Here is a 12,202-nt window from a genome sequence, read left to right on the forward strand (position 1 = left end):
TATCCAGACCATCGCACAGGAATTCCAAACTGCATCAAGGTCCACTGCAAGTACTACGACAGTTAGGCGGGAGGTGAGAAAACTTGGATTTCATGGTCGAGCTGCTGCTCATAAACCACCAATCACGCCGGTAAGCCGGCCGGTGTGGCCGAGCGGTTCTAGGCGCGTCAGTCTGGAACCGCGCGACCGCTACGGTCGCAGGTTCGAATCCTGCCTCGGGCATGGATGTGTGTGATGTCCTTAGGTTAGTTAGGTTTAAGTAGTTCTAAGTTCTAGGGGACTGATGACCTCAGATGTTAAGTCTCATAGTGCTCAGAGCCATTTGAACCATTTTTTGAACCACGCCGGTAAATGCCAAACGAGCCTCGATTGGTTTAAGGAGCGTAAACATAGATATTCAACAGTGGAAAAGCGTTGTGTGGAGTAACGAATCACGATACACAATGTGGCGATCCGATGGCAGGGTGTGGGTATGGCTAATGTCCGGTGAACGCCATCTGCCAGCGTGTGTAATGCCAACAATAAAATTCGGAGGCGGTGGTCTTATGGTGTGGTCGTGTTTTCCATGGAGGGGGATATCACACTTGTTGTTTTACAAGGCAATATCACAGCACAGACCTAGAATAGCACCTCCTTGCTTCGCACTGTTGAAGAGCAATTCGGGGATGGCGATTACATCTTTCAACGCGATGGAGCACCTGTTCGTAATGCACGACCTGTGGCGGAGTGGTTACACGACAATAACAACCCTGTAATGGACTGTCCTTCACAGAGCCCTGACCTGAATACTATATAACACCTTTGGGACGTTTTGGAACGCCGACTTCGTGGCAGGCCTCACCGACCGACATCGACACTTCTCAGTGCAGCACTCCGTAAAAAATGGGCTGCCATTCCCCAAGAAACTGTCCAGCACCTGATCGAACATATGCCTACGAGAGTGGAAGCTGTCATCAAGGTGGGCCAACATCGTATTGAATTCCAGCATTAGCGATGGAGGGAGCCACGAATTTGTAAGTCATTCTCAGCCATGTGTCCGGATCTTTTTGATCACATGGTGTAACTTCGAATCCTAGTCTGGCACAAATTTTCGACTTCCTGATTTAAATCATTGTCCGCTAGCAGCTAATGCCAATGATTCCTTTGTGTCTTGAAAAAACAATTTACTTGCTTTTTTCCCTATATGTAGTTTTCATCCGACTGGTCCTTATAAATTATCTGAAGCGACCAGAAATGTTACATCGTTCTTCCGTCGCCATTATAACTTAAAACACATGTCACTTCCTTCAGAATGTTGAATTTTTCGTACGAGTTACCATTTGTAATGACCTCGTCATCGACAGGACGTTGAGCAATAATCATTTTTCGCCCTAATTCTACATCTACGTGATTATTCTGCTACGGTTTACTATTGCGGAAGGGGTTCTGGAACAGTCCGGCGCCTTGGGTTCGCTGTCATCGATCATCCTCCATGCAGTCCCAATTTGGCTCCATATGATTTTCATCTGTTTTCAAGACTTAACACCTTCGAGGACTTCACTTTGATAGCGATGAAGCGGTGAAGCAGATGTGAGGTTATGGCTCCGTCACGAAAGGCAGTCTACAGTGACGGTATCAACAAACTGTCTCGTAGTTAGGATAAACATGCTCGTCACCATGGTGACTATGTCGTGAAATTAATACGTAGATATGAAGGACAAAGGCGTGAAATGTCAATAACGTTTGCTTCATTTAAAAACCTTCAAGAGTTTTCATATTAAAAAATTCGGAGGCATTATTTTTCAACACACACTCGTAGTTCCTCTGCAGGGCGTGAGTGTTTTAAGAAAAGTAGACGAGTCAGATGAGAAGTGCCGATCTATGAGGACGGTTCTTGCATTCTCATAATCACCAAGCGAAACATCGAAGTGACTCATTATGTGTTAAAATTGTGCGTACGAGGGTGCTAACTTTGGCTTACCTCGGACCACCTTTTATAACAGCATGAAAGACTAATGTCCAGAGCGTCTCAGTGCCTTGAGCGACATGTAAATGTTAAAAGGAACCGAACTGCTGAAATGTCCTGCTCTTATAGTTATCTTTTATTGTGGATCAGACTCTCGATTAAAATATTCCCGTTGTTGAGTTATTGTTTAAAGGTAAAGCTCGTGGTGGCCACACAAACAAAATCACAAAACTTTTCTGCTTGCAGTCATTGACTGGAGGATTTAAACAACAACAAATGTGCAAAATACCAAAACTGTGAAGCAGTGGAATATGGTAGATTTAAGTGAACCCTTAACTGTAACAAGTAATTTTTTAGATGGTTTTGTTGTTATTCTTAAATTATTATTTAATTCAGGCTGCATTCTTCAGCCTCGTGGCATTCTTCTCTCAGTCCTCTATAGTGAGTGATGTAATGCCAGACCCACACTAAGGAAATCGTTTCTACCTAAAGTGAGCTTCAGTAAATAAGTAATCGAGTACGTGAGAAGTTTCTATAGCCTAAAATCCGTGATTTTATCTCTCACTTATGCAGTTTGGAGTGCGTATGTAACGATATTATATTCTTGTCTTAAAAGCAGATAAACTGCTGCTGCGCTGGACGTCTCTCTCTCTCTCTCTCTCTCTCTCTCTCTCTCTCTCTCTCTCTCTGTCTCCCTCTCTCGTACAGTGTCCGCTGCCTTCATGATTTAGCAAGTTTATTTGTGTTTCATTCGGCTATGTGTCCGGATACACTTGCTGTCGCCACAGTAGTCAGTTAAGCTAAGAGGGGGAAGCCGATTGTGCCATCTGTGAATTGCGTAAAATTTGTTTTGTGTGCAATTATTTGTGTATCATTTCCTGGAACGAAGATAGGAGACAAGTCACAGATTTGCCTAAATGAGTGCGGATAAGCACCCAAAAACCATAGTCTGGGGCCAGTGTACCTGACAAGTGGTCGTTAAACCTACGCGCCGATTCGATCTAGGTGTGGTTCTGTCCCCTGTGTCGGTAGCTGTCGCATTTCGAGCAGAGCGGGTGGTACGCACTCTAGATATCAGAGAAAATGAAGTAACGGCGACCACTAATTTTTATGAGATTTCGCAGTGTCCGCTCTTTTTTTTCGTAATGTAGTGTGACAAGTCTGTGTCATGTCGACTGACTACTTATTGTAATGTTAGGTTTGCAGGATTATGAAAGACTGTCGAAAAAGAAAGGTTCAAAAATGGTTCAAATAGCTCTGAGCACTATGGTACTTAACATCTGTGGTCATCAGTCCCCTAGAACTTAGAACTACTTAAACCTAACTAACCTAAGGACATCACACACATCCATGCCCGAGGCAGGATTCGAACCTGCGACTGTAGCGGTCACGCGGTTCCAGACTGAAGCGCCTAGAACCGCACGGCCACACCGGCCGGCAAAAAAAAAAAAAGAAAGGTGGTGAGAGAAAAGGTTTCCAGATATTTAGAGGTATTGGTGAGTTCAGATGCTGGTATAAAGCTTATTCCTCATTAATAATAAACTATCCAGCCACATTAATGCGACCACCTGTCAGATGCGTGGCCGAGCGGTTCTGGGCGCTACAGTCTGGAGCCGAGCGACCGCTGCGGTCGCAGGTTCGAATCCTGCTTCGGGCATGGATGTGTGTGATGTCCTTAGGTTAGTTAGGTTTACTTAGTTCTAAGTTCTAGGCGACTGATGACCTCAGAAGTTAAGTCGCATAGTGCTCAGAGCCATTTGAACCATTTGTCAGATGCGTGAATAACCACCTTTTGCAGACCGCTAAGAGACGTGTAGAAAGAGAGTAAGTGAGGTTCTGAAAGGTAACGACACGGATGTGGAGCCATGTCGACTCCAATGCCGCGCCCAGTTGCGCTAGATTCCTCGGTTGAGGATCCATGACGTCAATAGCCCGGTCGACTGGTTCCATCGCGTCACGAAAACGTTTCTCAGACCATAACACTTCCTCTTCCGGCCTGAACCCTTCCGACGAATGTTGCAGGGCGTTCCCTTTCAGACGTTTCACGCACCGGCGGCCATCTGGTTTTTGAAGCGTAAAATGTGATTCATCTGAAAAGGCCACCTGACGCCAAACAGGGAGGGCTAGTAGCAGTATTGGCAAGTAAATTCCAGCCTTCGTTGCCCACGAACAGCGGTCAGCTTCGGTGCATGAACAACGCACCTTCTGCAGAGGCCCCGTAGGCAGCAACGTTCACTGAACGGTCGTTGAAGAGGTACTGTTGGTAGCCCCTTGGTTCACCCGGGTGGTTAGTTGCTCAACAGTTGTACGTCTATTCGTTCGTACATATGTCCGAAACTGTCATTCATCCCTGTCAAATGGAGAGCTCTGGGGCAGACTCGTACACAAGTGGTTTTCGCCACGTCTCGCCCTCCGCTACTATCCGGCCAAATAATAATAATAATAATAATAATGTGAATTCCTTCCAACGTCAGAATTACAGATGGCTACGTCAGGGTCGAGTACCCCAGGACTAGCGATCGACAGTGACGTCGGCTGAAGAAACAGGAATTAAAGACCCACGGACCACGACATTGTTAGGTGTGGAGCTCTAGCTCGGATTAGTCTTTGGTTAAAAAAAAAGTTATTTTAAAATAGTATAAGCTTCCCTTAAATTTCAAGTTAGCGTTTTTGGCAGTAAATTCCATGACATTTTATACAACAGTAACATGGATATCTACACTCATGCTCATATATTAAGGATAATGCTGATACATGGTGAAACAACACTCTGGTGGGCGGTTTGCGGGTTAAAATCACCTCGGTGTATGACCATGCGGTGCATTTGACCTGCGGTCGTCGCATGGTGGCGCTGGCAGCAGTCCACATACACAGATGTGCGTTGGTGCATGTCAGAGTACGGTGCAGCGAGTAAGTGTGCAGACTTTTTTAGACGTTCCAATGGTGACTATGTGTTGAAAATGGCTCAAAGAACACATATTGATGACGTTATGAGAGGTAGAACACTAGGGCGACTGGAGGCTGGTAAAACGCAGCAGGTCGTAGCACGGGCCCTACGTGTGCCACAAAGTGTGATCTCAAGATTATGGCAACTATTCCAACAGACAGGAAACGTGTCCAGGCGCTACAGTACGGGACGTACACAATATACAACACCACAAGAAGACCGATAGCCCACCAACAGTGCCTGCAGACGGCCACGGGGTATTGCAGGCAGCCTTGCTCTGGACCTTACCACAGCTACTGGAACAGTTGTCTCCAGACACTCAGTCTACATACGACTGAACAGTAATGGTTTATTCACCCGGAGACCTGCAAGGTGCATTCCACTGACCCCTGGTCACAGGAGAGCCCGTAAAGCTTGGTGTCAAGAACACGGTACATGGTCATTGGAACAGTGGTCCCAGGTTATGTTCACGGACGAGTCCAGGTATAGTCTGAACCGTGATTCTCGCGGGGTTTTCATCTGGCGTGAACCAGGAACCAGATACCAACCCCTTAATGTTCTTGAAAGGAACCTATATGGAGGTCGTGGTTTGATGGTGTGGGGTGGGATTGTGATTGGTGCATGTACACTCCTGCATGTCTTTGACAGAGGAACTATAACAGGTCAGGTGTATCGGAACGTCATTTTGCACCAATATGTCCGCCTTTTGGCTCTGAGCACTGTGGGACTTAACAGCTGTGGTCATCAGTCCCATAGAACTTAGAACTACTTAAACCTAACTAACCTAAGGACATCACACACATCCATGCCCGAGGCAGGATTCGAACCTGCGACCGTAGCAGTCGCGCGTTTCCGGACTGCGCGCCTAGAACCGCGAGACCACCGCGGCCGGCTGTCCGCCTTTCCAGGGGTGCGGTGGGTCCCACCTTCCTCCTGATGGATGATAACGCACGGCCCCACCGAGCTGCCACTGTGGAGGAGTACCTTGAAACAGAAGATATCAGGTGAATGGAGTGGCCTGCCTGTTCCCCAGACCTAAACCCCATCGAGCACATCTGGGATGCTCTCGGTCAACGTATCGCTGCACGTCTTCAAACCCTTAGGACACTTCTGGAGCTCCGACAGGCACTAGTTCAAGAATGGGAGGCTACACCCCAGCCGCTGCTCGACCACCTGATCCAGAGTATGCCAACCCCTTGTGCAGCCTGTGTACGTGTGCATAGTGATAATATCCCATATTTATGTCGGGGTACATGCGCAGGAAACAGTGTCGTTTTGTAGCACATGTATTTCGGGACGGTTTTCTCGACTTACCACCAATACCGTGGACTTAATAGATGTGTGTCGTGTGTGTTCCCTATGTGCCTATGCTATTAGCGCCAGTTTTGTGTAGTGCCACGTTGTGTGGCACCACATTCTGCAATTGTCCTTAATTTATGAGCATGAGTGTAGTTCTGTTCTCGTCGAGTGTGAGATATTGGTAAGTAATCATTAATTAGTTTTGAGTTGTGCCACATTTCTTGCTTTTCTAAAAACTTTCTTGTTCTTGTTATGACCTCTCATGTAATAGGTTTGCCTCTTTTCGTCCCAAGGTAATACATATTTTTTTAAATTTTTCTGTAATATAATACGACATTCGAATTTCCGTCAGGAAAATTAATTAGAATAAAAAATGAAAAACAAGTGGAAATTGTTTTATCTGAAAAATACAAAACGTAACATACAGTATATGAAAATTAACAGAATTTAATAAGGACTATCAATTAGGTACAACCTAAGGAACACAATTTACGGAGACATATAAACATAAACGGGCTTATACACTGAAGTGCCAAAGAAACTGGTACAGGCATGCGTATTCAAATACAGAGATACGTAAAAAGGCAGAACACAGCACTGCGGTCGGCTACGCCTATATAAGACAGTAAGTGCCTGGCGCAGTTGTTACATCGGTTACTTCTGCTACAGTGGCAGGTTATCTAGATTTAAGTGAGTTTGAACGTCGTGCTATAGTCGGCGCACGAGCGGGACACAGCATCTTTGAGGTAGCGATGAAGCGGGCATCTTCCCCTACGACCATTTCACGAGTGTATCGTGAATATCAAGAATACGGTAAAACAACAAATCTCCGACATAGCTGCGGCCAGAAAAAGATCCTGCAAGAACGGGACGAACGACGACTGAAGAGAATAGTTCAACATGAGAGAAGTGCAACCCTTCCGCAAATTGCTTCAGATTTAAATACTGGACCATCAGCAGGTGTCAGCGTGCGAGCCATTCAACGGAACATCATCGATATGGACTTTCGTAGCCGAACGCCCACTCGTGTACCCTTGATGAGTGCACGGCACAAACCCTGGGCCTGGCAACACCGACATTGGACAGTCGATGACTGGAAACATGTTGCCTGATCGGACGAGTCTCGTTTCAAATTATATCGAGCGGATGAACGTGTACGGGTATGGAGACAACCTCATGAATCCCAGAGCCCTGCATGCCCGCAGGGAACTGTTCGAGATGGTGGAGGCTCTGTAATGGCATGGGGCGTATGCAGTTGGAATGACATGGGACCCCTTATATGTCTAGATACGGCTCTGACAGGTGACACATACGTAAGCATCCTGTCTGATCACCGGCATCGATTCATGTCCGTTGTGCATTCCGACGGACTTGGGCAATTCGAGCAGGACAATGCTACACCCCACACGTCTAGAATTGCTACAGAGTGGCTCCAGGAACACTTCCGCTGGCCACCGAACTCCCCAGACATGAACATTATTGAGCATATCTGGGATGCCTTGCAACGTGCTGTTCAGAAGAGATCTCCACCCCCTCGTACTCTCACGGTTTTATGGACTGTCCTGCAGGATTCATGGTGTCAGTTCCCTCCAGTACTACTTCAGAGATTAGTCGAGTCCATGATACGTCGTGTTGCGGCACTTCTGCGTGCTCGCGTGGGCCCTACACGATATTAGGCAGTTGTATCAGTTTCTTTGGCTCTTCGGTGTGTAATGTAGGACTACATTTCGCCGAGAAAATGGATTCAGCATGAGCTTCCTTTATAACTGAAACTTCCTTTTTTCCTTGTAAGCTGCAACGAAGTGCGTTGCAGAGATGTTCAATTGATTTCTCCTGGTATTGTTGACGATGACTTCCGTACTTACTTTTTGCTAGTATGTGGTTCTCACAAAAAGAATGCCTGGATCACTCTTTTGCACTTTTATGTCACTTGTTTGATATTTCGTTATAGTTTCATTCTACCACCTGTGAGAGTGTTTTCAAGTCCACGAAATCCTGGGTATCCGAACGTGCTACTTTACACGAATTTCCTGGCCTTTTTTTCGGACCGAATTAATCTGACGTAATCAGTGGGGATAAAGAGGGGACATATTTTAAGAGCTCGCTTAATTGACTTCTCGATGACGGAGGACGGTATGAACATTGTCTCCTTCGTTTTCGGTATGATCTGCAGTCAAAACTTTCTGCGTGATCGATTTGAAGTTAAATTTTTATGTCTCATAGAGGTACATTCCCATTATGAATTTGTTCACCTGCTTCCTATATTATTTATTATTACAATGTCTGTGGAGGCCGGCAGAAGTGGCCGTGCGGTTAAAGGCGCTGCAGTCTGGAACCGCAAGACCGCTACGGTCGCAGGTTCGAATCCTGCCTCGGGCATGGATGTTTGTGATGTCCTTAGGTTAGTTAGGTTTAACTAGTTCTAAGTTCTAGGGGACTAATGACCTCAGCAGTTGAGTCCCATAGTACTCAGAGCCATTTGAACCATTTGGCCAGCAGACAAGCGTGCAAGTCTGAAAGCCATTGTAATGTAAGACACAATATGGACATTATAATAAGCACAAATCAAAAATTACATGGAAAAATTCATAGTATGCCGCTCTTCTTGAATGATCTCTGCACACCTGCTAGCAGCAACGCTGAAGCGACGCTGTTCTTCCGTGGCGGATGATGAAATAGCTTAGGACAAAACTGACACAACTGCCCTCAAAAGGATAAATTACGAAATAGAGATGTGAAGTTTTTTGTGTACATTGGGGCAATTAAACGTGTCTTTCAGTGACATAAACTAAAAATTTCAGTTTTTCGACTTGCGTCATTTTTTCGACTTGAGTCCCTTGCTGGGATGCGAAATGAAGATGTTGTGTAGTTGCTAAGCCTATGGGTTCATACTTGTAGGAGTGTTGATCTGTGACCCGATCATCCACATTTGTTTACTGCGGTTTTTATTTATCAGTTCGTGCAAACTCTAACATTCTGCGTGGTGTCTGTTCTAAGTCGTGTCTCCCTACCACTTTCGCGCAACGACGCTCTGAGCGCGTTTTTTTAGGGAATTACTAGTTTGAACCTGCGACCTGTTGCTGGTAAGGAGACGTCAGACCACACATGACATGTAGAGTTCAGAAGAGTTCAGTGAGACTAGTGATGATATAATCAAATACTTAATTATTTCAGCGTCAGCTCCACTGCACTCCCAGAAAAAGAATCTTAATACTAACTAAATTTAGTGAAAGGGGTTCAAGGCTTTCCTATTTTTAGTTAGCTGGTAAAATAACGTCGAAAAAGCAGTTAAGTTAACCATTGCAATTTTTATTTTACTCACAAAACATTGTTTATAAATTGCACTATTGATAAAAGGAAATATTTTAATACCGGATGATAAAAACCAACTGCGTTCAACAAAAATGTGAACGAATATTCCCTGAATGGGTTTCCAAGTTCTATAAGGGATCGAAGGATGACCTATGCCATATCACATCTATAATCTAGGTTTAAATTAAGTTTCATAAAAGAGAAAACTATCATAATGGTCTACAGTGACCCTCAATTATCTTCAATTACTTATTTAACTTGTCATAAATTACAATGGCTGATGTGGCTTCTCAGTAATTATATAACAGGAAAATCATCGCATTTCAGATTTTAACTTCTAATAGCAAATGTGAATACCACGAAGTATAATTGACGATCGACACTAGTATTACGTAAGAAGGGGGTGTAACAGATGAGACTTCTGCAGTTCTGAGTGAAGCATCGCATGCGTTCATTACCTTGTCGGTGGATAGTCAGCGTCAGGGGGCAGCGGGCGGCACAGCTCCACACACCTCGCCGTCTCGGAAGCAACTCTCTCTCTAACTTCTCCTTACTGCAATTTACGGAAGTTGGTTTAAGAAAAGCTATCTGGCTGTGTTTTCAACTGACCAGTCAGGGCCTCAATGTTAACCTTAAGCTCCGCCTACAAAAATTCTGTCTATCCAATGAGAAATGTTACACTTTTCGTGGTGGGGCAATGTTTTTAATGTTTGCTACGTAACAGGGACGCGAAAAAGTCTCACGCTAAAACTTGCAGCTGGTGTGGCCCTTTTAGTGTTATCGTAAGATCTATACTGTTCATCTGGAGGGCTCTATCTTTTAACATGGGCCGGGGGTGGTCTTGGCGGTCGGCTGGCCACGTGGGTGTCCGTCCCTTATCGTAGGACCTTCTAGCTTAACACGGTTCTGCTTCTTTTCTCGTTTCTCCCCTCGGAACTGCGTCTGTTTCACGTTGGGTAGGTATGACATGCATTTAGGCGTTCTTGTGTTAGTCTATGGGATTCCATTTGCTCACTCGTTGATCGTATTACTTTGGCTAATTTAATGCCAGGATTTATTCGGAGCTATGTGACATACTGCCGGATTTGCTATCATGTCAGGGTTTTAATGAAGGTGTTGGATTTGCCTGACACCTTACAAAACTGCTAAATGGTTCCTTCAGCAGGATTTCGGCCATTTTCTGCTTCAACTAACAAACAAGGCAGCGCTTCAGCTGTTGATAACTCCGGAGTGAATGGGGCGCGGAACTCTTGCCGCTGCTACAGCGCAGTCGGTCTGGCGGGACGAAGCGTTGTGAGGGGCGAAAGAGCGGTTGAGGGTGGGGGGACCTATGCTCGCTGCGTTGCCTGGGCGTTGCTGACACAGGCGCGCCTAGAGCCACTCACAAGTCGTCAGGACGCGCTGCCGAACGGACGCACGCAGCTCCAACAGGTGAGTACGCCCTGCTCGACGGCGCTCTGCCCGCCTGGCTTCGCTTTCGTTTGTGTCACTGACCCGCTTTTGGTGTGCTCGCTCTCCAGACGGAATTATTGATCGTGTCTGTGCGCAGCTGTGCCACAAGTAAACAAAGTACTGGATCCCGCCGGATTGTGTTCGGGGGAAGGAGCGGCTGTCTGAAGCTACGAATACGTTAATAGTTGCAATAAAACACGATACTTACGGAGCTATCTTCGTTGCAAACAGCCTGTCAGAGTTTGAGAACTGACTCTACGCACGTGCTGACTTCGACAGCAGTCGTCGCGTCTGTTCTAGACAAAACACAATCATTTCATTGCAGAGGAAGGCACGGACATTGGAAGCAGTGGTGTGTATGATCGAGCTGCGCCGCACACAAGGGCAGATTTGTAATTCATGTATTCATTCTGAATATTACGTTCGGGGTTATCTCCTGTCAGAACAATGTCATGCTCATCTCATAAGTCCACAAGACGGCTCCCGTCATTACGTAGTGTTTATAGAGTACTAATAAACGTGTATTCAGTTTGAGGTGACTAGGTTTTAAAACCTTTTAATGCCCAAAGGGACATATGTTACGGGGTGCAGGCCTTTCCGAAGGGAAAACTTGATACAAATATGTACTTTGTCCTCAATTGTTTCTGACATACAGCTGTCATAATCGCCCTGTAATGGGATCAGTGTATCGATAGTAAATGAACACATCGCTTATTTTATACCAGCTCGTACAGAGAGATCAGAGAGATGCTGTGTTGCAAATCTTTTTTATTTATTTTTTATTTTTTAACGTGAGCTCTAACTCCAAACGACAACAAATTAGCTGCCTACATCAACTACAAAATGTTTTTCAAAATCAGTTGTGAGTTGTGATGGTTCAAATGGCTCTCAGCACTATGGGACTTCCGAGGTCATCAGTGCCCTAGAACTTAGAACTACTTAAACCTAACTAACCTAAAGACATCACACACATCCATGCCCGAGGCAGGATTCGAACCTACGGCGTAGCGGTCTCGCGGTTCCAGACTGTAGCGCCTAGAACCGCTCGGCCACTCCGGCCGGCAGTTGTGATGGAAAACTAAAGAAAAAAAGAAATTACTACAGTTAACGAAGCATTAATTTATTATCTTCGACGTTCACATTGATTGTCTTGAACGGTGTTATTCTGGAACTATCACGATAAGAGTATTGCTCACACGCTGTTTCTCTTTAGAACAATGTAGACTGTAGCTATGGATTCAAAGGCC

General features: G+C 45.4%; 1 protein-coding gene across 1 annotated transcript in view; it reads left to right on the forward strand.

The window, feature by feature from the left end:
• Positions 1–10,838: 10,838 nt before the first annotated feature.
• LOC124622063 overlaps positions 10,839–12,202 on the forward strand; it is a 108,426-nt gene continuing 107,062 nt past the window's right edge. Inside the window, exon 1 of the mRNA XM_047147640.1 lies at positions 10,839–10,934. The gene's annotated coding sequence lies outside the window, so the exon portion shown is untranslated. The remainder of the gene's footprint in view (positions 10,935–12,202) is intronic.

The sequence above is a fragment of the Schistocerca americana genome, chromosome 1 (genome assembly GCF_021461395.2).
Source record: "Schistocerca americana isolate TAMUIC-IGC-003095 chromosome 1, iqSchAmer2.1, whole genome shotgun sequence".
Classification (NCBI taxonomy): Eukaryota; Metazoa; Arthropoda; class Insecta; order Orthoptera; family Acrididae; genus Schistocerca; species Schistocerca americana.